The 14,523-nt window shown below is 43.0% G+C and overlaps 1 long non-coding RNA gene across 1 annotated transcript; it reads right to left on the reverse strand.

Annotated features, from left to right (window-relative positions):
- Positions 1 to 4,930: 4,930 nt before the first annotated feature.
- Positions 4,931 to 8,615, reverse strand: LOC147971547 (uncharacterized). The gene is made up of 3 exons (XR_015603325.1): positions 8,420 to 8,615; positions 6,945 to 7,004; positions 4,931 to 5,951 (listed from the first exon to the last, which is right to left on the reverse strand). It is a non-coding gene; the product is annotated as an uncharacterized LOC147971547 (long non-coding RNA).
- Positions 8,616 to 14,523: the final 5,908 nt, after the last annotated feature.

Below are 14,523 nucleotides of genomic sequence, written 5' to 3' on the forward strand. Positions count from 1 at the left end.
AAACAACCCAATCCTTGCCGCACCAAACATCGGCGAACTATGCTATTTTACATATCTGCAACTCACCAGGTGGTGAGCGCTGTACTCGTCGTCGAACGAGAGGAAGAGGGACACAAATTCCCGCTCCAAAAACCAGTATACTACATATCGGTTGTCCTCACACCATGCAAATCCCGATACCCGCACTATCAAAAGATAGCATATGCGGTCTTCATGGCATCGCGGAAGCTACGACACTACTTTCAAGAGTGCTCGATCATGGTGGCCTCCGAGGTGCCACTCAATGACATCATAAACAATCGAGACACCACCGACAACATTGCCAAATGGGCTATCGAGCTCTTACCATTTGAAGTAACATACAAGCCACGCCGAGCTATTAAATCTCAGGTGTTGGCCGACTTTTTCGCCGAATGGACAGAAGCCGATCTCCCTAAAGAGTACAACACATACTCCAATTGGGTGATGTACTTCGACGACTCTAAAATGTTAGCCGGATTGGGGGCCGGTGTCATCCTAACATCCCCCACAGGGGACATAGACCGTTACGTATTACAAATCATGTATACGGACTCCAATAACGTAGCCGAATATGAGGCACTACTGCATGGTCTTCGAATGGCTGTTTCTATGGGCATACAATGCCTCAAGGTGCGCGGGAATTCAAACCTCGCAATATCCCAAATAAATGGAGAATTCGATGCAAAAGATCCAAAAATGGTGGCTTACCACAACGCCGTACTAAAAATATCAGCTCGGTTTGAGGGGCTCGAGTTTCATCATGTGGCCCAGTAATCAGGCAGCGGACATCCTTGCTCGAATGGGTGCTAAACGCGATCCCATCCCGCCTAACACCTTCATGGAAAGGCTTTTCAAGCCATCCGTGGTATGGCAGGACGAGAGCGGAAATACCAGCCTGGCGCCGATCACACCCCTGGATGCCGAACACGATTCGGATATCATCGGGGGCTCGGGCACCGAGCCAACGCCTTCCGCCCATGTAATCATGGCGGTAATCGCTCCATGGACTAAACCTTTCTTGGCCTACCTTAATAGGCGGGAGCTCCCTAATGACCAAAATGAGGCACATTGTATTGTTTGACGCTCGAAAGCCTACAAAGTTCATGAAGGAGAGCTATATAAGAAAAGCACTACCAGAGTTCTTCAAAGATGTATCTCCGAAGAGGAGGGGCGACAACTCTTGGTTGAAATACATGCTGGCCTCGGCGGCCATCACGCAGCAGCTCGGGCCCTCGTAAGCAAGGCCTTCCATGCAGGTTTTTTCTGGCCCACGGCCCGAGCAGAGGCGCAGGCCCTTGTACAGTGCTGTGTCGTGTGCCAGCTCTTTGCCAATCAAAGACATATGCCACACATAGCCCTAAGAACAATCCCCATTACCTGGCCTTTCGCGGTCTGGGGGCTGAACATGGTCGGACCCCTTAAAGGGGGAAGCCATAAGAAGAAATATTTACTGCTTATGGTGGATAAATTAACTAAGTGGATAGAGGCCAAACCAGTAAAAACGGCTGAGGCCGGACCGGTGATAGATTTTATCTCCGACGTCATACCCCGTTATGGTGTCCCACATAGCATTATTACTGATAACGGCTCTAATTTCACAGCCGATGAGGTGAAAAAATGGTGTGTTAATCTAGGTATCAAACTCGATTACGCCTACGTATATCACCCTCAAACAAACGATCAGGATGAACGGGCAATGGCTTGATAATGAGTGGCATCAAACCCAGACTAGTGCAATACCTAAAGGAATCGGATAAACATTGGGTTGAGGAGCTCGACTCCGTACTCTGGGGGCTACGAACCATGCCCAACCGCATGACCGGATACATACCATTCTTCGTGGTGTATGGCGCAGAGGCTGTCTTGCCTTGCGACATTATTCATGACTCACCTCGAGTGCGCATGTATGAGGAGAGAGAGGCCGAGCTCGATCGACAGGACGACTTAGATGGCCTGGAGGAGGAGCATGATGTCACAAAAGCTCGTTCGGCATTCTACCAACAACAGGCTCGAAGATACCAAATCAGAGAAGTGCGGGCGAAGACATATAACGTCGGCAAACTCATTCTATGCCTACCAGAGAAGAAAAAGGACAAGCTCAAGCCCAAATAGAGGGTCCCTTCATTATAGATGAAGTTCTCACTGGAGGAGCCTATCGCCTTCGCAATGCATCAGATAATCGCTTAGAGCCGAACCCATGGAACCATGCTCGGCTCCGAAGATTCTACGCCTAAGTCCGGACATATACCTTTGTGCGTCCCCTTCTTCTCCTTTTCAATTTTTCCTTTTTTTCTTCGTTTTTATACGATTTCTAGCGTGTGTTCGGGAAAGCCGCACACTTGAGGGGATACATCCTTAAATGTACACACCCCGCCATAACTGGGGGCTTCTCTCAATAGAAGATTATTATTATTATTTTGTGCATAAATCTCAACATATATACGTGTTATTTGCTCATATACGTCCTTTCTTTGCCATTATATGCACCTCTATGACTTAAGTTTTTGCCAAGCTGGGTTTCCTGGCTCCTGTGCTTATGCCCTATGTTCCCGCTTGTTTGGCTAGGGCATAAAGGGAGAACCTCTGCGATTGTTACAACCGGGTCATCCGGATATGTACCTCAGACGGGTGAAGCCGAAAGCTAGCGTTCTTAAGGGAATAATTGGTCAGCAGACAAACGGTGAACTGCCTTCGTTGCAATATAAACTCTCAAAATACAAAAACTCCTGTGATACTTTCACATCACAGATTAGGCATGCATAAATAATGCATGCTGACCCAGGGAGATGAACCCTTAACGGAACTATTCTCTCTGGACGATGTTTCTTACATTAAAAAGTAATATAACATAACTCCCCGAACACAGTTTGTCTGTTCAAGCACTATGACCGGATTGCCTGGTTTCTGAAAATACTTAGTGTTTACCACATGTATAGTATCCAGAAACACTCCAACCCTTGGGGTTCGGAGGGTGAAGTGGAAGGTCTGCCATGACAATATTTTAAATTCTGGCCGGAGATAAATTTGATGATAAAGTACATTGTTACATGGAATTAAACGCCTACTCTTTATCTATATCATCTATCAGGCTGTCTAGTTTATAGTCCTGTTGTGAAAATTTGACGGCTATCTTTACTTGGTCATACACTAAGCTAACAGGAATTTCTCGTCCATCTGGTCCCCGAGGTCCGACCCGGGCCATATGATTTGGATCAAGTCCGGTATACCGCGTTTTCACCATGGCCCGGGCTTCTTGTGCACCCTCTCGACATGCTGATGCCTTCCATAGCTCAAAATGAAGATGAGCTCCCTTGAATAAATCCGCAAGCTCCTCCATCATTCTTGGAGAGGAATCGGATGGCCATAAAGCCTTAGCCATGTTCCTGATTACTTTCCGAGCTTGCTCGTGCACTTTGGACAGCTCTTGCAGCAAGTCGCCTCGAAACCCGGACACTTCTCCCTCGGGCTGCCTAGTTAACACACCTACAAGAACAAACTCGTAAAACTTTCCATTAGGGGACCATATGAAAGTTAGGTTCAAGGACATACTAAATATGCCGCCTTTCAGCTTACTGTTCTCCTTCAAGGCATCCGACAGTTGGGCTCTCACGTCCTTTAGCTCTTCGACTTGCTTGATGTTTGCATCCTGTATATTGTTCTTCTCATTCATGGTCCGTGTCAATATATGTTGACCAGCGGCTTCTTGCCCTTCGGCATGTTATTTGTCCACCTGAGCAGCCTTCAGCATCTCCTCCAACTGCTCTACCGATCCCGCAGTTGTAAACAAAACAATGTATATTTATAAAATCATTGTTGGTGCAGAATCATATTTTCCGGACACTGTTGTGCTTACCATCAGGCGCCTTTTTGGATTTTTTCAAATTCTCCAGTTCGGCGGTGACAACAGTTAACTTGGTCCGACAATCTTCAAGCTCCTTGGACAGCGTGTTATTTTTCGCCATAAGTACCTGATGATATAACGATCCTTAAATCAGTTAGGTCAACTGTTTCAAGTCTCGGGGGCTACTAGCATATGGTTATTAAATCTACTCAAAGTTTTTACCCGCATATCCTTAGAAAGCTGGTGAGTAGCTTTGGCAAGTCCATCCCGAGCAGCCCGGATATATGCATCCGCAGAGCTGAGGGCGTTGAACGCCTCTTTAGTGAAACTTGGGTCGTGCATGGCCTCTTTCCGCCGCCGATGGTTCATTGCACTCTCCACTTCGGAATTGGTGACAGATACATTATCCGGATCCTCTTAGAGATGACAATCCGACATTGTGCCCGTATCAACCCTAGTCCTTGTGGAAGGGTCTGGGGCCAGATTGGTCGATGCATGGCCGGCGAGGTCCCCGGATATAGTCCGGCGCATGCTCTTCCTAAAAAATGGCCCAGCGGAAAGCGTCACAATTCGGTCTATCTGCCGAATGCATGTTAAAAACTGTACCTCTTTGGAGAAGGCGGGGGCTCGGTAGTATCACCGTTCGCCCTTCTTTTCAAAGACTCGCCCTGCGTGGGCGTCACCTTCTTAGAGGATGCCTCTGATACAGCTCGGCGAGACGAATGCCGTCCCTTTGGAGCATGAGACAATGCGGTGGGTGAGGCACGATGAGAAAAATATTTTGGAGGGGATGTCTCCTGGGTACTTACCTGGGAGGAGGGGAGAAGACCGGGGTAATCGGCTATAATGGCCCCCCTCCTTAAGTTCTATAAATATATCTGGACTTTCTTCATACCCGGGATCCAGGTCTCGAACATGGTCCTCTGGTTGTAGAGCGGAGATGTATACCCCCTCGACGACCTTTCTCCACTCATATTAAAAGTAGCCGGATTAAATTTGACTAGCATAACTCCGGAAAAAGATTGAGTGCGGACAATAATTAAAAAACTCACCAAGTTGATGGGGTTATACATGGGAAAACCTTCTCGACATTTCAAGTGAGTGAAGTCTTCCTTCCCCCCTTTGTAAAGATCGGCTAAAATGGTGGCCAGGGCGACAAAATTGTCTAGACCCTTGCGTAGACAACGAGAGGTATTGTCCTCCCCATTGTAATTCCACATAGGAAAACCTCTAGATTGGAGTGGTTGAATGCATCGCGTTATTGAAATTGCCATTACCTCAATTATGGACAACCCAGAGTTGGCGAGTACTCTGATCTTGCTTGCTAGCCTCTCAACCTCGGCACCGTCTTCTTCCTCGAAGCTTCGGGGATGCCAGCTGGCGCACTTCTTTAAAGGAGCATTGGAGAATTCGGGAAGACCTCGCCGGATTGGGTCCGGAAGAACGACGTCTTCCATATAAAACCATTCTGAGGGCCACTCTTCGGATGCCTTCTTCAGAGTGTCGGGCAGGTATCCTATCTCGGCTATGCGCCATACTTCGATGCCGCCCACCTCGAATATAGATCCCTTTTGGGAGTGGGGGACGAGGCAGAATAATTTCGGCCAGAGCTCAAAATGAGTCTCACAGCCTAGAAACAGCTCGCAAAGAGCAATGAAGCCCGCGATATGCAGGATGGAGCCTGGCGTCAGATTATGCAGTTGGAGGCCATAATACTCCAGGAGACCTCTGAGGAAGGGGTGGATAGGAAATCCTACGCCTCTCAGAAGAAAGGAAACGAAGCACACCCGCTCCTGTTTAGAAGGTATAGCGACCAGACCTCAAACAGCCTGATCTCCGTGCTTTAGTGTCATCCCTGGATCAGTAATGCTGACACACACAGTACTTGAAGGATTTATAACAGAGTAGCAATCACACATTTATTACATCGAATGTCTCAAAAGAGAACTTATTACAATAAATATGGCTTAAGGCCATCTAATAACGATAAGAGCGGAAGGCTTGGAAGATAAGTGAGTCCATCAACTCCAACGGAATCACCGAGTATAGAACCACGACCTAAAGGCACCTTACTCATCGTCTGAAAAGTCTGCAACATGAACGTTGCAGCCCGAAAACGGGTCAGCACATGGAATATGCTGGCAAGGTAACACATAGAGAGTAATGAAAAAATAAAGCTATACTACATGCATATATGGCTGGTGGAAAGCTCTATGGTTACAGTTTTTTGCATAAAGCCAATTTTTCCCTACTGCAAAGGAATAAATTTTTATTTAACTATCATGGTGGTTGTTGAACATTGAGAACATAGACATCCTCCCAATCCCAATTAAGCATTAACATTAAAACCCAACAAAATTAATTAAAGTAACATGATGAGATTCACATGATAATCCAAGTACTAGATACTCAAGACGTCCATAACCGGGGACACAGCTAACCATGATTAGTTTATACAATCTACATAGGTTTGCGCACTTTTCCCCACAAGACTCGATCTCCTCCATTGGGATTCTCGCACTACATGATGTTTGACAAATGGATGACCGAGACATAGTCTTTCAGAAGCGCTAGCACCTTACGATCGGGTAAACAGTACCAACCTACATCCCCTACATCTGCTAGTCTACCACTGTAAGAGTTCGCACAACTTAGTCAACTATGCTAGAGACCATTGTAGCTTGTGGCTGCATACAGAAGTTTCTAGTATGAAAAATCTCATGATCCCTTTGAGCCTGGGTGGCGGTCCATAAAGAAAAACAGGCAATCGCTGGAATACCCAGGTGCCTCAATCCACCCAGATGTGTGTTTAAGTTGCCACCTTAAATAAACCATTAATTTAACAATCTCACATCTGTCATGGATACACTCACCCAATCCATGTGTACTAGCATAGCATGGCATAACAAGTAAACGTAGAAGTAACTCCCAAGGGTTTGATAATAAAACAGGTAATAGGTACTACCTCATCTACTTCCCAAAACCCACATATTAATCAGATCCTAATCATGAAATTGTTTGAGGATTGATCTAATGCAATAAAAACTGGGTAGTAAGGAGGTATGATCAAAGTGTTACTTGCCTTGCTGATGATCCGCGAAACCTAGAGATTCAAAGTAGCAAGCGGCGCACTCCGGGTACTCTATCGCAACAAACAAGCATACAATAAGTACTCATCTAATGCACGGGTAAAACTCAAATAAGATATCTAACCAGAAAGTTCAACTTAAGAACTCCGGTTTGCAAAAAGAATCAAATCGAACGAAGCAACGAAAGTCAAACGGCGAAAGAAACAAGCTTCGTTTACTAATCTGGATCTAAGTCAAATTTTACAGAAGCAAAAACTTGTTTGAGTTGGTTAAACGGATTCAAGACAAAACTCCAGGCGCTTGAATCGCCTGATTCCGATAAACGAGCAAAAAGATAAACTAAAACGAAAATCGGATCAGAAATCGCGATCAGAAATAATCGTGGAAAAATCCGAGAAAAAGAAAAACCGACGAACAGATTAACGAACAAACATTCGTTAACTGTAACTAAACGGTGAATGCGTTCGTTAGAACGAACGAACGAGCGAACACTCACTAAATAAAAGAACCGACAAAATCGATCTAAAAAAATAAAAACTAGGGTTTTCTAAAAAACCGAATCGGTTTTTCTTAGAAAACCGGGGCGGCGGCGGGCGGCTACCTTGTCGGGGTTCCGGCGAAGTCCGGTGGCTCCGGCGGGGCTTCGGGCGGTGGCGGGGTGAGGCGGCATCGGCGGCGACGGCGCGGCAGGCGACGGCGAGCAGCGCGGCAGCTGCAGCGGTGGGGCGAGGCGAGGCGAGGCGGCGGGGTGGGGTGGCGGCGACGGCTATTTAAGGAGGGGGGGCGTCCTGACTTGGGGGAGGGGGCGCCTCGGGAGGCGTGCTCCTCCCGGACTCGGGCGGCGGCGGCGATCGGGACTCCGGTCCCGATCTGGTGCGGGAGATGGTGATGCGGGCGGGGCGGCCTGGCTCGGCTGGACTTTGGCCCAGTCGGGCGCGCGGGAGCTTTTTTTGTTTTTAAAAAATCCCGCCGAACTAAAAAAATCCCTAGAAAAATAAATAAAAATCTTAAAATGCCAAAACAAATTTTCACCGTCTAAATAAAATATTTAGAACAAGATGAACATTTTCTTGGCCCTAAAATGTAGTTTTAAAAAACGTGCAATTTTCCTAAATTCAAATAAAATAGCGAGAAAACTCTGAAATAAACTTACTTGATTTGTTTATTAAACCTTCAACATTTCTTTATTTTGGGAAAGTCATTTTATTCCCTCTCTCATATTTTTATTATAGAAATAACTGAAGATAAAATAAATAAAATCAATGATCCTATTTTCAAAATTTGAGAGAAACCTGCAAATAACGAAATCCCCAACTCTCTCTGTGGGTCCTTGAGTTGCGTAGAATTTCTGGATCAAGCCAAAAGCAAATAAAATATGATATGCAGTGATGACCTAATGTATAACATTCCAAATTGAAAATTTGGGATGTTACTGAAGGGTTGGGGAAATTCTCCACCAGGGCCTCACCGTTGAGGGAGGTTAATCCAGCCCGAACGGAGACTAGATCCGCGGGAGGAAGCTATCCCTGCATCTGAAGTTTATTCAGATGGGCGTGGGACACCGAGCAGCTTTCCCATTAGCCTTTTTGAGGGCCGTGGGGACGTGAGGAAGACCTAGGAGCACTGGCCATTCTTGGATGATTTCCTTTGGCGAGTTCTAAGGATTTTTGTGTGGTGTGGAATGGCATCTGAGATCTAAATCTCCTTAAATAGACACCTTCCCTGCATGGTCGATGAGTTATTTGTAAAAAACACCTAGACCGTTTGCATTCGCTTGACACGTGGAAGCCGAGGCGACGACAGCGAAGAATCAATAAAATATGGTACTTAATGTGGAGCCGAACTATCATCAATTCGAAGTACAATGGAGAACCCGCCTTGCAAAGCCAAAGACATAAAACCGGATACTACATCGTCATTGAAGGCAAGTTCGGGGGCTACTGAGGGAGTCCTGGATTAAGGGGTCCTCGGATGGTCGGACTATGTGACATGGGCTGGACTGATGGGCCGTGAAGATACAAGATAGAAGGCCTTCCCCCGTGTCCGGATGGGATTCTCCTTTACGTAGACGGCAAGTTTGGCGATCGGATGTGTAGTTTCCTTTCTCTGTAAACCGACTCTGTACAACCCTAGCCCCCTCCCGTGTCTATATAAACAGGAGGGTTTAGTCCGTACAGGCTATCACCAATCATATAGGCTAGACATCTAGGGTTTAGCCATTACGATCTCGAGGTAGATCAACTCTTGTAACCTCTATACTCATCAAAGTCAATCAAGCAGGAAGTAGGGTATTACCTCCATTAAGAGGGCCCAAACCTGGGTAAACACCGTGTCCCCTGCCTCCTATTACCTTCGATCCTCAGACGCATAATTCGAGACCCCCTCCCCAAGATCGGCCGGTTTTGACACCGACAATGTCCAGGATAATATATTTGTATATTAAAGTTCTCTTCCTTATACTAATAATTCATGAATTGCTTGTATGACCAATATTGTGATTGTCAAGCTTCCATAGATTTCACTTTCTATGCCCAATGTGAAGCTACTACTAGGCATGATAGGAACATATAATTTCAACTTCATGATATTCAATTTATTCAACAATTTACTCACATGATATAAGTGAAGCACAAGAGTAAATGACAAACTACTCCAAAAAGATATAAGTGGAGATGAGGCAAGTAATTAAGTAAAAGGGTAGCTATTTGAGGACTCTCTCCCATTTAAAAACTTTCAGATCTAAATATTTTATTAAAACAGCAAGCAAAACAAAATAAAATGAATTCCAATAATAGCACACATCATGTGAAGAAGAAAAAACTTAGTCTCAACCGATGCTAACCGATAATTGTTGATGAAGAAAGGTGGGATGCCTACCGGGGCATCCCCAAGCTTAGATGCTTGAGACTTCTTGAAATATTATCTTGGGATGCCTTGGGCATCCCCAAGCTTGAGATTTTGTGTCTCCTTAATTCCTTTTATATCATGGTTTCCCTAAATCTAAAAAACTTCATCCACACAAAACTCATCAAGAACTTGTGAGATAAGTTAGTATAAATCAATGCAAAACCTTATCATTATCAATTGTAGCAAATCACTAAAATTATAATTTAATATTGCATACTGAATGCCTTTGCAAATTTAATAGTCGTATCCTCAAATAGAATAATTAAACAAGCAAACATATGCAAACATAACATCAATCTATCAAAAAAGGACAATTTTTAAAGGATGCAAGAATATTCATACTTCTTTAAGTCCAAAAATTCTGAAAATTTATCACAATGTATAAAAATTTTCATAGCTCACTGTGTAAAATTTCAAGATTTTATCATGTTCTGACATTTTTGAAGAATTCGGACAATGATAGAAAACTTTCTGTTTTCAAAACAACAACATATAGACTTGCAAAATAAGCATGGTAAAGGCTGTACTTGACACTTTTATTGGAATTAAAGATGCAAAAAGTTATTCTAAATAACAGCAAGCAAATCCTAACAAAAGAAAATGATGCTCCAAGCAAAACACATATCATGTGACGAATGAAAATATAGCTCCAAGTAAGGTTACCGATAATGTTGGAGGCAAAAGAGGGGATGCCTTCCGGCGCATCCCCAAGCTTAGTTGCTTGGATCTTCCTTGAATATTACCTTGGGGGTGCCTTGGGCATCCCCAAGCTTAGGGTCTTGTCACTCCTTATTCTCCTCATATAGATATCTCACCCAAAACCCGAAAACTTCAATCACACAAAACTTAACGGAACTTCGTGAGATGGGTTAGTATGATAAAGACAAATCATTCACTTTGGTACTGTCAAAGACAAGATTCATAATTGTTCTCACACAATGCCTACTGTACATTATCATTTCCACAATTCATATTGAGCAATATAAGCCATAGAAACTAGAAAACAAGCAAACTATGCATTGAAAACAGAATCTATAAAAAACATAAGAGTCTGAAAATGATCTGGAAAATAACCGTACTTTTGTTACTCCAAAAATTCTGAAAAATTAGGAAACGCAGGAAATTTGTATATCAATCATATGTAAAATATTCAGAATTTTATCACATTCCAGTGAATTTAAATAATTCTGTTATTGGAAGCAAAAGTTTCTGTTTTTGCACAAAATCAAGTCAACTATCATCCACATTGTCCCAAAGGCTTTACTTGGCACTTTATTGAAAAAGCTATAAAACATGATATCTACAGTATCTTGATCATGTGAACACATGGGTAAATGTTGGGTTGTCTCCCAACAAGCACTTTTCTTTAATGCCTTTTTAGCTAGGCATGATGATTTCAATGATGCTCGCATAAAAGATAAGAATTGAAACATAAAAAGAGCATCATGAATCACATGGCAAGCACATTTAAGTCTAACCCACTTCCTATGCATAGAGATTTTGTGAGCAAACTATTTATGGGAACAAGAATCAACTAGCATAGGAAGGCAAAACAAGCATGACTTCAAAATTTTCAACACATAGAGAGGAAACTTGATATTATTGAGATATGTAAAAGCATATGTTCCTCTCTCATAATAATTTTCAATAGCATCATGAATGAATTCAACAATATAGCTATCACATAAATCATTCTTTTCATGATCCACATGCATAAATTTTGTACTACTCTCCACATAACCATTTTCTTCTCATTAATAGTAGTGGAAGCAAACTCAACAAAATAACTATCTTGAGGTACTTGACCGACATAATCAAATTGGACATTAAAATCACGATGACAAGTTGCATGGTTATCATTATTCTTTATAGCATACATGTCATCACCATAATCATCATAGATAGGAACTTTTTTATCATAGTCAATTGAAACCTCTTCCAAAATAGTCATCAGTAAATAAAGTCACGACCTCTCCAAATCCACTTTCATAATTACTTCAATAAGATTCAACAACCTCCAAAATAGTGGGATCATTAGTACCTTGAGTTGACACTCTTCCAAACCCACTTTCATCAATATAATCATCATAAATAGGAAGCAAGAAATCATCATAATAAATCTGCTCACCAAAACATTGGGGACTAAAAATATCATCTTCATCAAATATAGCATCCCCAGGCTTATGTCTTTGTATATCATAAGCATCATGGATATTCAATGAATTCATACTAACAACATTGCAATCATGCTCACCATTCAAAGTTTTCATGCCAAACATTTTGTTGAATTCTTCTTCTATCAATTGAGCACAATTTTCCTTTCCACCATTTTCAAGAACGACATGATAATATGAATAATATGAGGCCACCTCAATTCCATTTTTAAATTTTCTTTTATAAACCAAACTAGTGCTAAAACAAGAAATTAAAAGATTCTATTGCAAGATCTAAAGATATACCTTCAAGCACTCACCTCCCCGACAACGGCGCCAGAAAAGAGCTTGATTTCTATTAGGCAACTTTATTCTTGTAGACTCGTGTTGGGCCTCCAAGCATCGAGTTTTGTAGGATAGTAGCAATTTCCCCTCAAGTGGATGAGGTAAGGTTTATCAATCCGTGGGAGGCGTACGATGAACATGGTCTCTCTCAAACAACCCTGCAACCAAATAACAAAAAGTCTCTTGTGTCCCTAACATACCAAATACAATGGTAAATTGTATAGGTGCACTAGGTCGGTGAAGAGATGGTGATACAAGTGTAGTAATGATAGTATACATTGATTTTTGTAATAGGAAAAATAAAAAACATCAAGATAGCAAGTAATAAAAGTGAGCACAAATAGTATTGCAATGCTTGAAAATGAGGCCTAGGGTTCATACTTTCGCTAGTGCAATGTCAACAATGCTAATATAATTGGATGATATAAACATCCCTCAACGTGCGATGAAGAATCACTCCAAAGTTCTTATCTAGCGGAGAACATAAGAAGAAATTGTTTGTAGGGTATGAAACCACCTCAAAGTTATCCTTTCCGATCGATCTATCGAGCTATCCCTATAAGTGTCACAAACAACCCAAGAGTTCATACTAAAATAACACAATAAGATACACATCAACCAACTCTAATGTCACCTAGATACTCCAATGTCACCGCGATTATCCATGAGTTGATTATATGATATGCATCAAAAAATTTCAGATTCATGATACTCAATACAACACAAAGAACCTCAAAGAGTGCCCCAAGATTTTACTAGAGAAACAAGGACGAAAACATGCATCAACCCGTATGCATAGATTACCCCAATGTCACCTCGGGAATCCCGAGTTGAGTGCCAAAACATATATCGGGTGAATCAATATGATATCCCATTGTCACCACAATATTCATAGCACACATCAAGTGCTCTCAAATCCATAAAAGTATTCATTCCAATAATAACGAAATCTCAAAGGGAAAACTCAATTCATCACAATGAGGTAGAGAGGGAGAAACACCATATGATCCAATTATATTAACAAAGCTCGCGATACATCAAGATCGTGCCAAATGAAGAACACGAGAGAGAGAGAGAGAGATCAAACACATAGCTACTAGTACAAACCCTCAGTCCCCAGGGTGGACTACTCCCTCCTCATCACGGTGGCCGCCGGGATGATGGAGATGGCCTCCGGTGATGATTTCTCCCTGCGGCAAGGTGCTGGTACAGGGTCCAGATTGGTTTTTCATGGCTACAGAGGCTTGTGGTGGCAAAACTTCTGATCTAGGGTTATTTTCGGGGGTTTATAAATATATAGGATTTTTTGGCGCCGGTTTCATGCGAAGATGGGCCTCAGGGGGCCACTACCCACCATGGCGCGCCAGGGGGTGGCGCGCCCTGGTGCCTTGTGGGCAGCAGGGGGCCCCCTCCGACAGTTCTTTGCTCTAGTATTTTTTTTATTTTCTTCCAAAAAATCATCAAAAAGTTTCATCCAATTTCAAGAACTTTTATTTCTGCACAAAAAACAACACCACAGTAGTTCTGCTGAAACATCATCAGTCCGGGTTAGTTCTGTTCAAATCATACCAAAACTATATAAAATTGTTGTAAACATGGCATGAATACTTCATAAATTATAGTTACGTTAGAGACATATCAGCATCCCCAAGCTTAATTTCTGCTTGTCCTCGAGTAGGTAAATTATAAAAGAAATAATTTATGAATTATGAATGCTAGCAGAGTGTATAAGTTTGATCAATGAAAATTTCAAACGGGTGAACGTGGGCGCCATGAGCCACCAGGGTGTGCCATTTGAGATTTAAGTATGCATAATGCGGGACTCCTATCAGAATCGGGGCTCCGCTAACCCCAAACAAGGTTCGAACTCTGGGGCGTGCGTGAAGGACTCCGCTAGGCTATGGCTTGCTGCCCACTACCTCACGGCCAAGCTCCATCATGCTTGAGCGAGCGGAAGAGGAAATGAACACAATGATTTACCCAGGTTCTGGTTTGCTTTGTGGTGGATTGCCTCACGAGGAGGATGAGTATGAACTAATACAAGGTTGAGATGCCTCGTGTGGGCTCGGGGGTGAATGGATCAGATGGACTCCCAATGGATTGGATGGACCCCTCCCTCTCAACGGTGGAGGATAGCCTATATTTATACTGGCCCGGTCCTCTTCCC

The sequence above is a fragment of the Triticum urartu genome, chromosome 5A (assembly GCF_056163025.1).
Source record: "Triticum urartu cultivar PI428250 chromosome 5A, HENAU_Tu73, whole genome shotgun sequence".
NCBI lineage: Eukaryota > Viridiplantae > Streptophyta > Magnoliopsida > Poales > Poaceae > Triticum > Triticum urartu.